At 45.3% G+C, this 14,269-nt stretch overlaps 1 protein-coding gene across 2 annotated transcripts in view; it reads right to left on the minus strand.

Annotated features, from left to right (window-relative positions):
* LOC119948011 (synuclein alpha interacting protein) overlaps positions 1 to 14,269 on the minus strand; it is a 259,871-nt gene that overhangs the window by 243,502 nt on the left and 2,100 nt on the right. The gene's annotated exons all lie outside the window — the stretch shown is intronic.

The raw sequence follows: 14,269 nt of genomic DNA on the forward strand, positions 1-14,269 counted from the left end.
CAAATATCAATGCTTAAATGGCACAGATCTAAGTCCAATTCCACAATTCCTGACTAATTGGTCCTGGGTGACGACAGTCTGGCTCAATGGAGAGAGAGTCGGCCATGGTCTTCGGGAAATGTAACATCAATCCCCGCAGAACCATCTCACTGCAAGAAAAATCCCCATGCTGCTCCTCAGTGTTGACGATATGTCAAGGCCCTAGGGTGACCCCTGTTTCAGTGAGCCACATGATTAGGCCAATCGAAGACTCAATCATAAGTCAAAAGGTACCCAGCAGTCTTCAAGGGCATTCTCCTGCATCCAAGCAGGATAACTCAGAAGGAGAAGCAGCATGGCCTAGTGGATAGGGCACCAGTCTAGGAGTCAGAAGGACCTGGGTTCTAATCCCAGCTTCTCCATGTCTCTGCTGTGTGACCTTAGGCAAATCACTTAACTTCTTTGTACTTCAATTACCTCATCTATAAAATAGGGATTAAGACTGTGATCCCCATGTGTGACATGGACTGTGTCCAATCCAATTAGCTTGTATCTACCCCAGTGCTTAATACAGTGCCTGGCACATAGTAAGTGCTTAACAAATACCAACCCCACTGCTTCCCCCCACCACCAAAAAACAAACAAAAAACCTTACTCAATGGAAATTCCTATAACCTACAAAGATTTGACAGCCTCCCTTGGAAAGGCATTTAAGAACTGTTAGTGGTCAATGGAAAGTTTGACTTCTAGGCCTAACTTTCTAGAGAAGAAAGGCCAACCAAAGTTGACAGTGGTTTGCATGAAAAGTGGAAATAAGCAACTCAAATGCAGCAGCTCTAAGGAGTACAAGCAGTGACTTCGGTTAGCATGTGGCTTAAATGCAGCCCCAAGCTCTGCCCTCAAAGGCCCTTCAAATTCCATTTCAGTTCAATAGTTCTTTGTCCAGACATTGTTGAAACCGACTTGGATATTACCAAAGTGGCTCCCATGTTACTACTATGCAAGTCAGTTGAGAATATTGTTTTACAACCGTAATTCAGAAACTACAGCAGCCATAGCCCAGAGCCTGCAGGAAGCAGAGGGATTTTATCAGGCTGGTGTTTCTTATTTAAAGAAAAGAATTAGACATGCTAGCATCACCAGAAATGGAATTTGGCTTTCTAAAGTCGTTTCCATCAGAGGCCAGAGAATTGCTTGGTGATTCAGCATGGCTCTGGGGCTTTGAGTACACAAGTTCCAATCCTCCTCAAGAGTTCAAGTATGTGGGGCCCTAAATTACACACTTGCCCAGGACATGGGGAATTAAACCTTCATCAAAGAAGGTTTAATTTTACCTTTACCCCATTCTTGGCTTTAAAGTTTGATTTATTGGCAGAGTTAACTCCCCTTTGTACAAGCAGCCATAATCACTGTTCTCCTTTCGCCAGCTTTCCAGGCATTCCACCCACTCCCTGCTTCAGTGTTTCCTTCCTTCTTGGCCTCCTGAAACCAGTCTTGCCTGCTGTGTCTTCTCTTCCCATTCCCTACTCTGTGACTCCTGAGGTTAGGTTACCCTGGCTACAGAGGAGTGCGTAACTGGGGAAACTCCCCCATTCATTCAGTCAGAACCACCAATTCCACCTTCATGATCAGAGGGCTTGTTGCTGCAATGGTAGCAATCATGGAGAAAACAGATTTGAGGGTTATCTAGTAAACTTTAATTAGCTGTAAAGTTTCCCCTTTGCTTTTATTTACATTTAAAGGTCATAAGTGGAGCAGGTCACTGAGGCTGTCCCACTCCCTGCCAAGAATCAATTAATCAAGCAATCAGTGGTATTTATTGAGCACTTACTATATGCAGAGTGCTGTACTAAGCACTTGGGAGGATACAATACAAGTGAGTTGGTAGACAACAACCCATGGAACTAAAGTTCTACTAGCCTCTATCAGAAACCATCAGCCAACAGAAGACAGCTAGACTCACAATGTCCTATTTTGGTTTTGTTGTTGGAGGCAGCAAGAACCCTGGGGAGCTGATGGCAGCAGAGAGCCAAGTAATAGTAACAGGAGGAAACTGGGTAAGCACAGCAGCTACTCTCTGCCAAGTCTTGTACTAGGCCCTGGAGTAGATATAAGATAATCAGGTCAGACACAGTGCCTGTCTCACATGGGGATCACAATCTAGATAGCAGGGCGAACAGGTTGAATCTCCATTTTATAGATGAGGAAACTGAAGCCCAGAGAAGTTACACAACTTGCCCAAGGTCACACAGCAGGCAAGTGATAGAGCCAGGATTAAAACTCAGGTCCTCTGACTCCCAGGCCTGTGCTCCTTCTGCTAGGCCATACTGCTTCTCCGGTTGCCAGACTATTGTTCGCCCAGTGTTCCTGATGCTATGTCCACCTTCACAGGCCCCAAATAAAGGCTACCAGCTCCTCAGTGACCAAGAGCTGAACCTGCCGTTTCTTGTCTTCTCTCTCTGCTTTTGCTTTCCTCCACAGTTACTATATCGGTCTATGAGTGTGTCTAAGTGAATGCGTGTTTCAGGGCCTGCCTCCACAGCCTCTACGTCTAGCTCTGCTTTTTTCTCTGGGCCACTATCTCTGAAAGTTTCTCACTAGCTGTCTCTCTGCCTCTGACTCCTTTTCCTACCTTTTTCACTTGCATGTCAGACCAATACATTTACTTCATGATGTAGTCAATTGTCATCAGGTAAATCATTTTTTCTTTACTCTCCCCATCCTCTCCCACCCCATTTTGCCTGCCCTCCCCTCACCAAAACTTTTACTTAACCTGCCTCTTTCCCTGCCAGTTAAGGTCTATGAGATGTGGCCGTTAGCCAAGGGGAGGTATCAGCTCTGAAGATGTTGAGAAGAAAAGGGAGGGAGTAATGGGTCTCTTCTTCTCTTCCTCGTGTCTCTCTCCACTTCAATCCATACTTCACGCTGCTGCCCGGATTATCTTTGTCCAGAAACGCTCTGGACATATTACTCCCCTCCTCAAAAATCTCCAGTGGCTACCAATCAATCTGCGCATCAGGCAGAAACTCCTCACCCTCAGCTTCAAGGCTCTCCATCACCTCGCCCCCTCCTACCTCACCTCCCTTCTCTCCTTCTACAGCCCAGCCCGCACCCTCCGCTCCTCCGCCGCTAATCTCCTCACTGTACCTCGTTCTCGCCTGTCCCGCCATCGACCCCCAGCCCACGTCATCCCCCGGGCCTGGAATGCCCTCCCTCTGCCCATCCGCCAAGCTAGCTCTCTTCCTCCCTTCAAGGCCCTGCTGAGAGCTCACCTCCTCCAGGAGGCCTTCCCAGACTGAGCCCCTTCCTTCCTCTCCCCCTCGTCCCCCTCTCCATCCCCCCATCTTACCTCCTTCCCTTCCCCACAGCACCTGTATATATGTATATATGGTTGTACATATTTATTACTCTATTTACTTATTTATTTATTTATTTTACTTGTACATTTCTATCCTATTTATTTTATTTTGTTGGTATGTTTGGTTCTGTTCTCTGTCTCCCCCTTTTAGACTGTGAGCCCACTGTTGGGTAGGGACTGTCTCTATGTGTTGCCAATTTGTACTTCCCAAGCGCTTAGTACAGTGCTCTGCACATAGTAAGCGCTCAATAAATACGATTGATTGATTGATTGATTGATTCAAGGGACCCGACCGGCCTGGGATTGGATCCCACTGTGTTAGACCTCATTGAACTACACTAAATACAGATCAATGGCATTTATTGAGCACTTACTATGTGCATTGCACTGTACTAAGCGCTTGGGAGAGTACCATACAACAGAGTTGATAGACACATTCCCTGGCCACAACAAGCTCACAGTCTATAGATGGTTACAGATCTGATTGGATCCTATTGGAGAAGATGGGGGAACACTGAGCAGCTGTAGGAGGGATTGGAGCGGGGATCCTGGAATGCCCCACCCACCCTCTTTCCCAGCTCTGCCCCCTTGTCATTAGGCAGGTGACTGTGTAATTTAAGCCACCTTCATAATCAATGAGATGGCGAAGTAAAGCAGCCACTTACTGGGTCATCTTGAAGGAGTTCCTCTGATAAATGGGTTTGTCGCTCAAAATGCTCTAATCCTTCATAGAACAATACTGACATTGTGCTTTTGATCTGTTGATTGAAATCCATTGTTATCCTGGTCTTTATCTATCTACCCCAACCTAGATTGTAAACCCATGTGGAACAGGAACTAGGTCTGCCATATGTTTGCATCCCCACCAGGCTTAGCATGGTACTTGGCACATAGTAAGGGCTTAATAAATACCACAACTAATTATATGGACTCACCAACCCCTCTGCCAAAATAGATGATTGCTAAGATACCCATCTTTAATTGTGCTATTTATTAAGTACTTATGTGCCAGGCATTGTTCTGATCTTTATTTGTAAATAGAGTTTGTAGGGATAGGGAAACTGTCCTAGAAAGGAAATGGCTTGTGGAGATCTCTTTTCCATCTAGGGGCTTGCAGGACCCACAGGACTACAGGCTGTTCCTATTCTTCCCATACAGAGAGGGCTGACCAAGAAATCCCTCCTAGCCTCAGGGCTAATTCCACCTAGACCTGGCTTCCTCAGGATTTAGTCTGAGGGAATGCACTATGTATTTTTTAGGACTCAGCATAATGTCAAACATTTCTCCTAAAATGCCTTCCCTAAGTAAGACCTCATTCCGCCCCCCCCCCCCACCTTCCTCTCTGCTTTGCCTATGCACTCAGATCTGTATCCCATAAGCACTTATGTATATATCCTCACATTCTGCCATTCCCCCTTTCTGTAATTTATTTTAATGTCCATCTATCCCTATAGATTGTAAGCTCTTTGTGGGTAGGCATTGGGCATACCAACTCTATTGTATAGTACTCTCCCAAGGGCTAAGTACAGTGCTCTGCTCACAGTAAGTTCTTAATAAACACCATTGATTGTTTCATTTCAGCTCCTTTTTGTACATTTCAAACAGTTAAGAGGGTCTACAGGTTAACATCAGTCTTTCAACATTCATTTATTAAAACTTAAAATAAAATAAAACCCCCAAATTTTAAAACTTGTCCTCCAAAAGAGACCAAGCAGAAGGCACGGAAACATTCAAATTCTGATTGATAGCAAAGTATCTGTGTTCTGAGGAAAACAGAATCACCATGAGGTCTCAGTTGTTATTTTGCAAACTGTGGGATGTTTCCTTTCTCTCTGTTGTTCATGAGTGAGGCCGGAGAGGAGAGAGGGAGGTAGAGGGAATTTTAGGAAATTGAAAAGGGGGCATGATAAGTGTGTGTCTTGGTAACCTACGACTCCCACATCAAATTATAGGCTTCGAGGAATCCTTTGCTATTTGGATTTTTCCAGTTGAAACAGTGGGTTATGATCTACCCCTTTGCCCCCTCCTCTGATGGGTTTCCTCTGGCAGAATCTGATTGGAGGGCAAATATGCTTGTTGTATCCTCAGCACCCCGGTTTTGAAAGTGGGTTCAAGTGGGCATTCCGGGGTACACTGCTTCCCAGGTTTCCTGATTACCAGGACGCCTTCACTGAAGTTTGGGGTGGAAGGGAGAGAGATGATTTTCTCCCCTTACCAGCCTGGTGGAGTATCAAAAAACCTTTTGAAGTCTAATAATTAGCAGCAAGTGAGTTGGAGGGAAAGCAGAAAATATTATTTTCTCCAGATTCTATGAAAATATCTGTGAAAAATCTGGGAGGATCCCACTCCCTCTTCGCCGGCAGTGCCCAAACCATACCTTAGCACCCTTGAGATAGGGAATAGTTGCTCTGATAAATCAGCTCAAAAATGGCCTGTCTTGGAGGATTCGCCAAATAGGAGGCTTGCTATCCATACACTCGGACTGGCTTCATGGTATCGCTGAAATTTGGTTTACCTCAAAGATGACTCCCTACTTCCAGCTGCAGGATGAAGATGAAGTAGGACTGAAATGCAAAGGAAGGCAGAAAAGGGACTCTAGTGCCCCCTGATGGGCTGACTGGATTTGTTAGCAAGCACAGCTGGCCTTCTGCTTTCCAAATTCCTGTTTTCCCTGGGCTGTTTCTGCCTGCTGTGGGCACTTTCAGGCTGGTCAGCCTTTTGGTTTCTGGTTGGGTGGAACTACGCTGATGGATAAGAAATAGAAACTTTAGCCCTCAGGGTCAACTCCTCCAGCCAGCCTCTTGCACTATTTTAAACCCGTGCTAATCCAAAACCATCTCCGCTAGCTAACCGCTTCACCATGGCCCCCACTTCTCTCCCAATGTGTTTTTCATTACCCTCTAAGTGAAACCATTTTCCAGGAGGCATTTTTAAGGGAATATTATTAATCATATGCCTTGGTGAGCCTCAGATAGGGAAAAAGTGAAGTGGCTGGTTGAAAGAACTGCTTTCCAGTTTCCTCGTGGTGCCCCTCACTAATTTCAAGAGCTGGAGTAATGGTGTAGAATTAGATTGCCTCCAAGTACAGCCAGCCAGTCAGCCAGCCAAAGCCTGACTGCTTTGCTAACTGAATTTCACTTGGTGTGCCTTTGTTAAGAGTTCCATTTCCTAAGGCTTTGGATTTCAACCACCATGAGGTAGATGCTGAATAGGATACGTGACTTTAGTGTACACAGCAATGGTCACATCTGCATGGGCCAATTGTAATTTTGAGATGTTTACTGTGAAAAAATGTGAATTGGACCAGAAACCGCAGGGTACAGGGAGTCGGAGGACCTGGGTTCTAATCCTGACTCGGCCGTTTGCCTGTTGTGTGACCTTGGGCAAGTCACTTAACTTCTCTGTGACTCAGTTTCCTCATCTCTAAAATGGTGATTAAATATCTGTTCTCCCTCTTACTTAGACTGTGAGCCCCATGTGGGCCAGCATCTATTTCAGTGCTTAGTACAGGGGTTGGCACATAGTAAGCACTTAACAAATATGATGATGATGATGATAAGTCATGATGATTGTTATTATTGGCACACACTTATTGTTACCAGAGACTGTCCATATCAGCACCCTCCTGAAGGAACTTGGTCTCTGGATGCTAAGATTTTCCAATTCCTCCAAATTCTTCCCCTTGCCTCACAGATGCTTCCAGAAGCTCTGAGAAAACAAATTGAGGAACCCAGCTCAAGGAGGGGCCACAAACTCCCTCCCACCCCGGGTTATTCCCAATAGATAAGTATCAAGCTGTGAAACGCAGCCTAGCCTCACAGAAGAGCACAAACCTGGGAGTCAAAGGATCTGAGTTCTAATCCCAGCTCTGCCAACTGCTTTGCCAATTGCTTGCTGTGTGACCTGGGGCAAGTCACTTAAATTCTCTGTGCCTCAGTTTCTTCAACTGTAAAATGGAGATTCAATACCTGTTCTCCCTCCTACTTAAGACTGTGAGCCCCATGCAGGACAGGGACTGTGTCCGACCTAGTTAACTTGTTCCTACCCCAGCACTTAGAACAGTGTTTGACACATAGTAAGCATTTAACAAGTACCATAAAACAAACAATAAACAAATCCAGCCATGCAGCCCAAAGGTCCTCCTCCATGTGGGTTCTGGGGCACACCCCCACCCTCCTCCTGCTGTTGCAGGAGCCAGGCTGCTGCAACCTTGGTGTCATCCTCGACTCCCCTCTCTCATTCACTTCTCACATCCAAGCTGTCACCAAAACCTGCCAGTCTCAGCTCCGCAACATTGCCAAGATCCGCCCTTTCCTCTCCATCCATACCGCTACCCTGCTTGTTCAAGCTCTCATCCTATCCTGTCTGGACTACTGCATCAGCCTTCTCTCTGATCTCCCATCCTCGTGTCTCTCCCCACTTCAATCCATACTTCATGCTGCTGCCCGGATTGTCTTTGTCCAGAAATGCTCTGGGCATGTTACTCCCCTCCTCAAAAATCTCCAGTGGCTACCAATCAACCTGTGCATCAGGCAGAAACTCCTCACCCTCGGCTTCAAGGCTCTCCATCACCTCGCCCCCTCCTACCTCACCTCCCTTCTCCTCTTTTACAGCCCAGCCCGCACCCTCTGCTCCTCTGCCGCTAATCTCCTCACTGTGCCTCGTTCTCGCCTGTCCCGCCGTCGACCCCCAGCCCACGTCATCCCCTGGCTCTGAATGCCCTCCCTCCCAACATCCGCCAAGCTAGCTCTCTTCCTCCCTTCAAGACCCTGCTGAGAGCTCACCTCCTCCAGGAGGCCTTCCCAGACTGATCCCCTTCCTTCCTCTCCCCCTTGTCCCACTCTTCATCCCCCCATCTTACCTCCTTCCCTTCCCCACAGCACCTGTATATATGTATATATGTTTGTACATATTTATTACTCTATTTATTTATTTTACTTGTACATATCTATTCTATTTTATTTTGTTAGTATGTTTGGTTTTGTTCTGTGTATCCCCCGTTTAGACTATGAGCCCACTGTTGGGTAGGGACTGTCTCTAAATGTTGCCAACTTGTACTTCCCAAGCGCTTAGTACAGTGCTCTGCACACAGTAAGCACTCAATAAATACGATTGATTGATTGATTGATTTAAGACTGTTGTAAGTTTATGGCAGGGACAGGAGGAGTGTGGAGATGAGAAACAAAATGTTCCCTTTTCTCGTTGGTGTTTGTTTTTGTTTTCCTCCATCCTCCCTCTGACCTGGAGCTACCTTCTCCTTCATATCCACACTCTCAAAACCCTCCTAAAATCACATCTCCTCCAAGAGACCTTCTCTAAGCCCTCATTTCCCCTGTCTACCCTCTCCTCTGCATCCCCTATGCACTTGGCTGTGTACCCCTTTAACACTTGGTATTCAATAATAATAATAATAATGGCATTTATTAAGTGCTTACTATGTGCAAAGCACTGTTCCAAGCGCTGGGGAGGTTACAAGGTAATCAGGTTGTCCCACGGAGGGTTCACAGTCTTCATCCCCATTTTACAGATGAGGGAACAGAGGCCCAGAGAAGTTAAGTGACTTGCCCAAAGTCACACAGCTGACAATTGACAGAGCTGGGATTTGAACCCATGACCTCTGATTCCAGAGCCTGTGCTCTTTTCCACTGAGCCATGCTGCTTCTCCCCCCCAGCCCCATAGCATATGTACATGTCATTGAAATCTCCCATTTCCCTGATCTGTAAGTTATTTTAATACCTGTCTCCTCCTCTAGACTGTAAACTCCCTGTGGGCAGGAATCATATCTACCAATTCTATTGAATTGTACCCTCCAAGCACTTAGTACAGTGCTCTGCACACAGTAAGTGTTCAATAAGCACATTGATTGAGTGATTGATTTTTCCTGTTATTCTTTCCCTGTGTGCCTATTCTCCCTCCATTAGAGTGTGAAGACCCTCTGGGCCAAGCACAGTGACTGAATCAATGTCCATGGATTTTCCTTGGGCCTGGTAAGAAGCTTCACACATTGTGAATGTTTAATGAATGTTGGAGTTGGATGATCACTGAAATCACCTTAGCATAGTTTATCACAAAAAATAACAGTGGATAAGGATCCACTAAAAGCCCCATCTCTTCTCCTGTCCCTAGAAAGCAGTGTAGATCTAGCAGTCTGCTGATCCAAAGGGAGTCATTACCCAAGGAGTCAATTTCCCAGTAAGCAGAAGCTGGTTTTTAGTGCTCCGAAAAATGGATATCAGCTGATCCTGAACAATTATGACAAAATGAACTAGTTGTAAAGCCCTTTTTCATTTGATTGAAAATGAAGCTGAAAATGTTTGCATCTACAGCCCAGCCCGCACCCTCCACTCCTCCGCTGCTAATCTCCTCACCGTACCTCGTTCTCGCCTGTCCCGCCATCGACCCCCGGCCCACGTCATCCCCCGGGCCTGGAATGCCCTCTCTCTGCCCATCCGCCAAGCTAGCTCTCTTCCTCCCTTCAAGGCCCTGCTGAGAGCTCACCTCCTCCAGGAGGCCTTCCCAGACTGAGCCCCTTCCTTCCTTTCCCCCTCGTCCCCCTCTCCATCCCCCCATCTTACCTCCTTCCCTTCCCCACAGCACCTGTATATATGTATATATGTTTGTACATATTTATTACTCTATTTATTTATTTTACTTGTACATATCTATTCTATTTATTTTATTTTGTTAGTATGTTTGGTTTTGTTCTCTGCCTCCCCCTTTTAGACTGTGAGCCCACTGTTGGGTAGGGACTGTCTCTATATGTTGCCAATTTGTACTTCCCAAGCACTTAGTACAGTGCTCTGCACATAGTAAGCGCTCAATAAATACGACTGATGATGATGATGATGATTAGGAAACATGTGGGTTGGGGATTTATTATTTTTTTTCCCCCAAACGAGCCCTGTGGTTTTACTCCATTGTCTGGTGGCAATAACACCTTCCAAGTCTTCCAAACCTTCTAAGTTCTTTTGTAGAGGAAAGAGTTCTGTTTAATTTAACCTAGAAAATCTATGGATAGGGAGGAAAAGACTGAAACACTTACACATGCAGAATTTTGAGTGGACTGTTTCTGCCACCCAAATAAGTAGCTGTCCACCTGAAAAGGATATTCTCCAATGCTCTTGGGAGGGAAGGACCCCGGCTAATTTCCCCATGTTCCAGATGGAGAAATGAAGGGGCAGAGAGGACACGGGAGCAGCCTAAAGCTGCAGGACAAGTCCAGGGATGGGGGCCAGGATTCTGGATGCCGACTGAAACCACTCACTCCACTTCCTCCCCAGATTTTGGACAGTTTCCTGTGAAGGCGGCATTTAGAACACAAAGGGAACATCTGCAATTGTCTTGACAGCTCCTGGATGACGGCCCGGGAAATGCAGCTTGGTTTTGGCTGGAGCAGTGCTTCACTGGTGGGGGTGGGGGTAGGGGGCGTGTGTGTGTGTGTGTGTGTGTGTGTGTGTGTGTGTGTGTGTGTGTGTGTGTGTGTGTATGGGGGGATGTGGGTGTGTATTCATATGTACTAATTTTGAAGAGTGGGAGAACAGGAGGTTGTAGATCACATTAAATATAAGTTTGGGGGACAGTCAGCGGAGAGGTCATTGAAACCAAGTTGAGAATGATCTAAATTTTACTAAAATAAAACTAAATTTTACTAAAGTAAAAAAGAAAATGGTGTCTCATGGAAACTTGACATGCCCAGATAGCCTTGTGGAGGACTTTACTTTCTGAAAAAGACATTATTACTCTTCTCAGTGATACTTCAGGGATTTAAGACTCAATTTAGCACTAAACCTCATGTAATAATTTGGACTTTCACTGCCTTCATTGTTTTAAGTACTTTATTTAATTGCTGTTCTTGTGGCACATCAACAACTGGGCAATGAATTGCATTTTTTCCAATTATGACAACAACCCGAGGGGTTAGTTCCAAGAAGCTGTGGTCAGTCCCTGATCACATTACATCTTTTGGTTTTGACACTTTGTGATGAAGTTAAAGCTTCTTTTCTTGCAATTATAGAAACTTCCCCTGTTGCATACTGTGAAATAACAGAATTACAATACTCAAAAATCCAAACATTTATTATTTGGGCAAAATGCCAACTTTTACTGAATGTTTCAGAGGTTTTTGCCTTTAAGAATTTGGATAATCATCTCAATTGTCTACTTCATCTCCTAGTGGACACTTGCTAAAATGTTTACTGATATTATGCCAGGATGCCCAGAGAACATTCAAACCCTGTAATACCATTTACTCTATAAAAAAAAAAAATTAGGCCAATTTAGTATCATTCAAAGCAAGGAAATACAGTATGCAAACAGAACACAGTTTTTTCTATGTAGCTAATTTCTATTTTGTAACAAAAACTCTTAGAATTTAATTCAGATCGCTTCTTAGATTCTGAATCTAAACAAGTGGGAAATAAATGCTTAAGCAGATAATCCCATTTCTTTGCAATAAAACAACATTTTTACATTTGTTTCTTCTAAACACTGCCCTCTCTTGGTAAGAACAATTACATCAACCCAATTTAGCTCACAATGGGCCTAGAGTTCAGATGGAAGAGGGGAATGGAGAGGTGGGAATAAGAGAGAAGAAGGACATGAGCCAAGAATGAAAACGCGAATAAAAGAAGAATGGGAGAAAGGGTCACGAAGGGAAGAAAAGTAGCAAGCAATGAGCTGGGAAATGTGATGGAGGAAAAGCAGAAAGAACTAGTAAGATTCCCATTTACTGTGAGCCTATTACTCATTTGTCTTAATAAACTCCCCTCCCCTGCAATTCAGAGCAGGAGACCAGCAACCCCACTGCGTAGAGAACCAGACTGAAGAAAATTGAGCCCTTCAAGCTTCAGTCACTTACAAGATGGTGTAGGGGGAGACAAGAGAAGACACAGGAGGTGGGGAGATGACTCCCAGCATTACTCCTTTACCCACCTGGGTAAAGGAAAAAGATTTTTTTTGTTAGTCCTCATCTTTCAGGAAGGGTGTGATGATGAAAGAGAGAATCTGTGCCTGACATTTTCATTTTCCTTCATCTGAGGGTGGAGGGTGGGAGGAATGACTCATGGGACCCTCTCAGTGACAGCAAACCCCTGGGCGTAGCCTCTGGGGAATCCTAGTGGAGACTAATGCAGTAAGTAGATCAGTCACCAACAGCTGGGAGATGCATACAGTCATGTTTTACTTATTTATGAACTCAACCATGTTCATTAATCACTTTAAGGATGTAGCCTGCTAGAGCCAGCCATTAGCAGGCTAAACCTTTTAAATGAGAAGTAATACTTTTGCAGTATGTACAAATATGTATAAATTCCAGGACCCACAGGTTGCCCATTTTACCTATGAAATATACTGTGAAACAACAGAATTACAATACTCAAAACTCCAAACTATTGTTTGGGCAAAATGCCAACTTTTACTGAATGTTTCAGAGGTTTTTGACTTTAAGAATTTGGATAATCATCTCAATTCTTTACTTCATCTCCTAGTGGACACTTGGAGATGGCCCAAGGGAAAGATGGCCCTTCCTCAGTGGCATTATTTTCTCTTAGATGGAATCCACAGTGTGGATTCCCGGACTTAACTGTATATCTGCCCCTGCCTTCTAACACTACCTTCTCCCTAAGGAAAAGGAGCAGGGAGGTCTCATCTAGGATTGTGTTCAGCATTTCCATCATGGAGTCCAGCTGCCATGCTTCTGACAGAGCTGCCTGGTGATCTGTGGTGTTGCCTAAGTCATCTACACCTACTAAACCATGCACTGCTTTTATCACGTGAACGTAGGAGTCATGTTCTCGTGTAATTATTCACACACACAGAGGGTAAGCGATTGGTTGATTATACGGTGCCATCTTTCACCAAATATTTCACTGAGGCATGATTAATCCTGCCTGAGTTACAGGTTTCTTTGACATTACAACTGGGCCCTGTCTTCGACCCCTCTCCCCTGGTGCCCAAACAAATAGTGATTCGCTACCATGGGCATCGGAGCCTCTATGAAACCCAATTTCTGTGGGCTGGCGAGACACAGGAGTGTGTGCGTGTAGACCCAGATTCTTGCAAACCTTCTTGTCTGGGAATTAGTTGTGCATTTCCTGGTGCTATAACTTCATTTTTTTCAGCCTTCCTTCAGTTTCATTTTAGTCACTATCAGCAGTTTTCCACATGCCAGTTGGGTTTTTCTTTGTTTCCCCCACAGGCAGGAAAACATTTTTCATCTTTGCCCCAACCAGCAGAAACAGGCAAAGTGATCCCTGGGCCTGAGGGCCGGTCAGTGTGAGAGAGTGATAAAGGAGGGGACTGCTCTCCAAAGGAGAGTAAGGGTCACCACGAATGGAGAAAGGAAAACCCTCTCCCCTTCCTGGAATGGACATGGTGCCCACCCAGGCCTGGGAGTGAGGGGAGCAGCTGAAAAAGCCGAGTCAAGAGGGGAAAGTAGGGGGAGAAAAGAGTAGGGCCTTGGATGGGTTGAAAATCTGGATCCCAGCTTAATCCAATCCACCCAAGGCCAGGATGAGGCCCAAGATCAACCCAAAAGGAGCTCCAGGATTGTGGGCCTGTTACCTAGCCCACCCCACTCCAGGAAGTGAGGCCGGGCTCATGCATCAAGTTCATTCAGCTCCCCATGCTCCCTTTCAGCTGGGATTATTCCTTCCAGGCTTGATGTGAATGCCTGCAATGTGCAAATGATCAAATGATCATCAGAGAAAACCTGGAACGCTTCCCATGGCCTGAACTCCATCCATGAGAGTGGGGAATTCCATTAAAGTTTGCTCAGAACTAGTTACCACGGGTGGTGGGGAAGCTACATTTTTTCAGATGCCTGTAATAATATCACATCCAGCGCCAGGAATAGCCTGGATCAGCCTAGCCATCCTAAATACCTTAACCTTCATCTGCTCTTCATCATCGGTGGAAGGGTAATCTCCCTGGGA

This window comes from Tachyglossus aculeatus, chromosome X4 (assembly GCF_015852505.1).
Source record: "Tachyglossus aculeatus isolate mTacAcu1 chromosome X4, mTacAcu1.pri, whole genome shotgun sequence".
In the NCBI taxonomy this organism is placed as follows: Eukaryota; Metazoa; Chordata; class Mammalia; order Monotremata; family Tachyglossidae; genus Tachyglossus; species Tachyglossus aculeatus.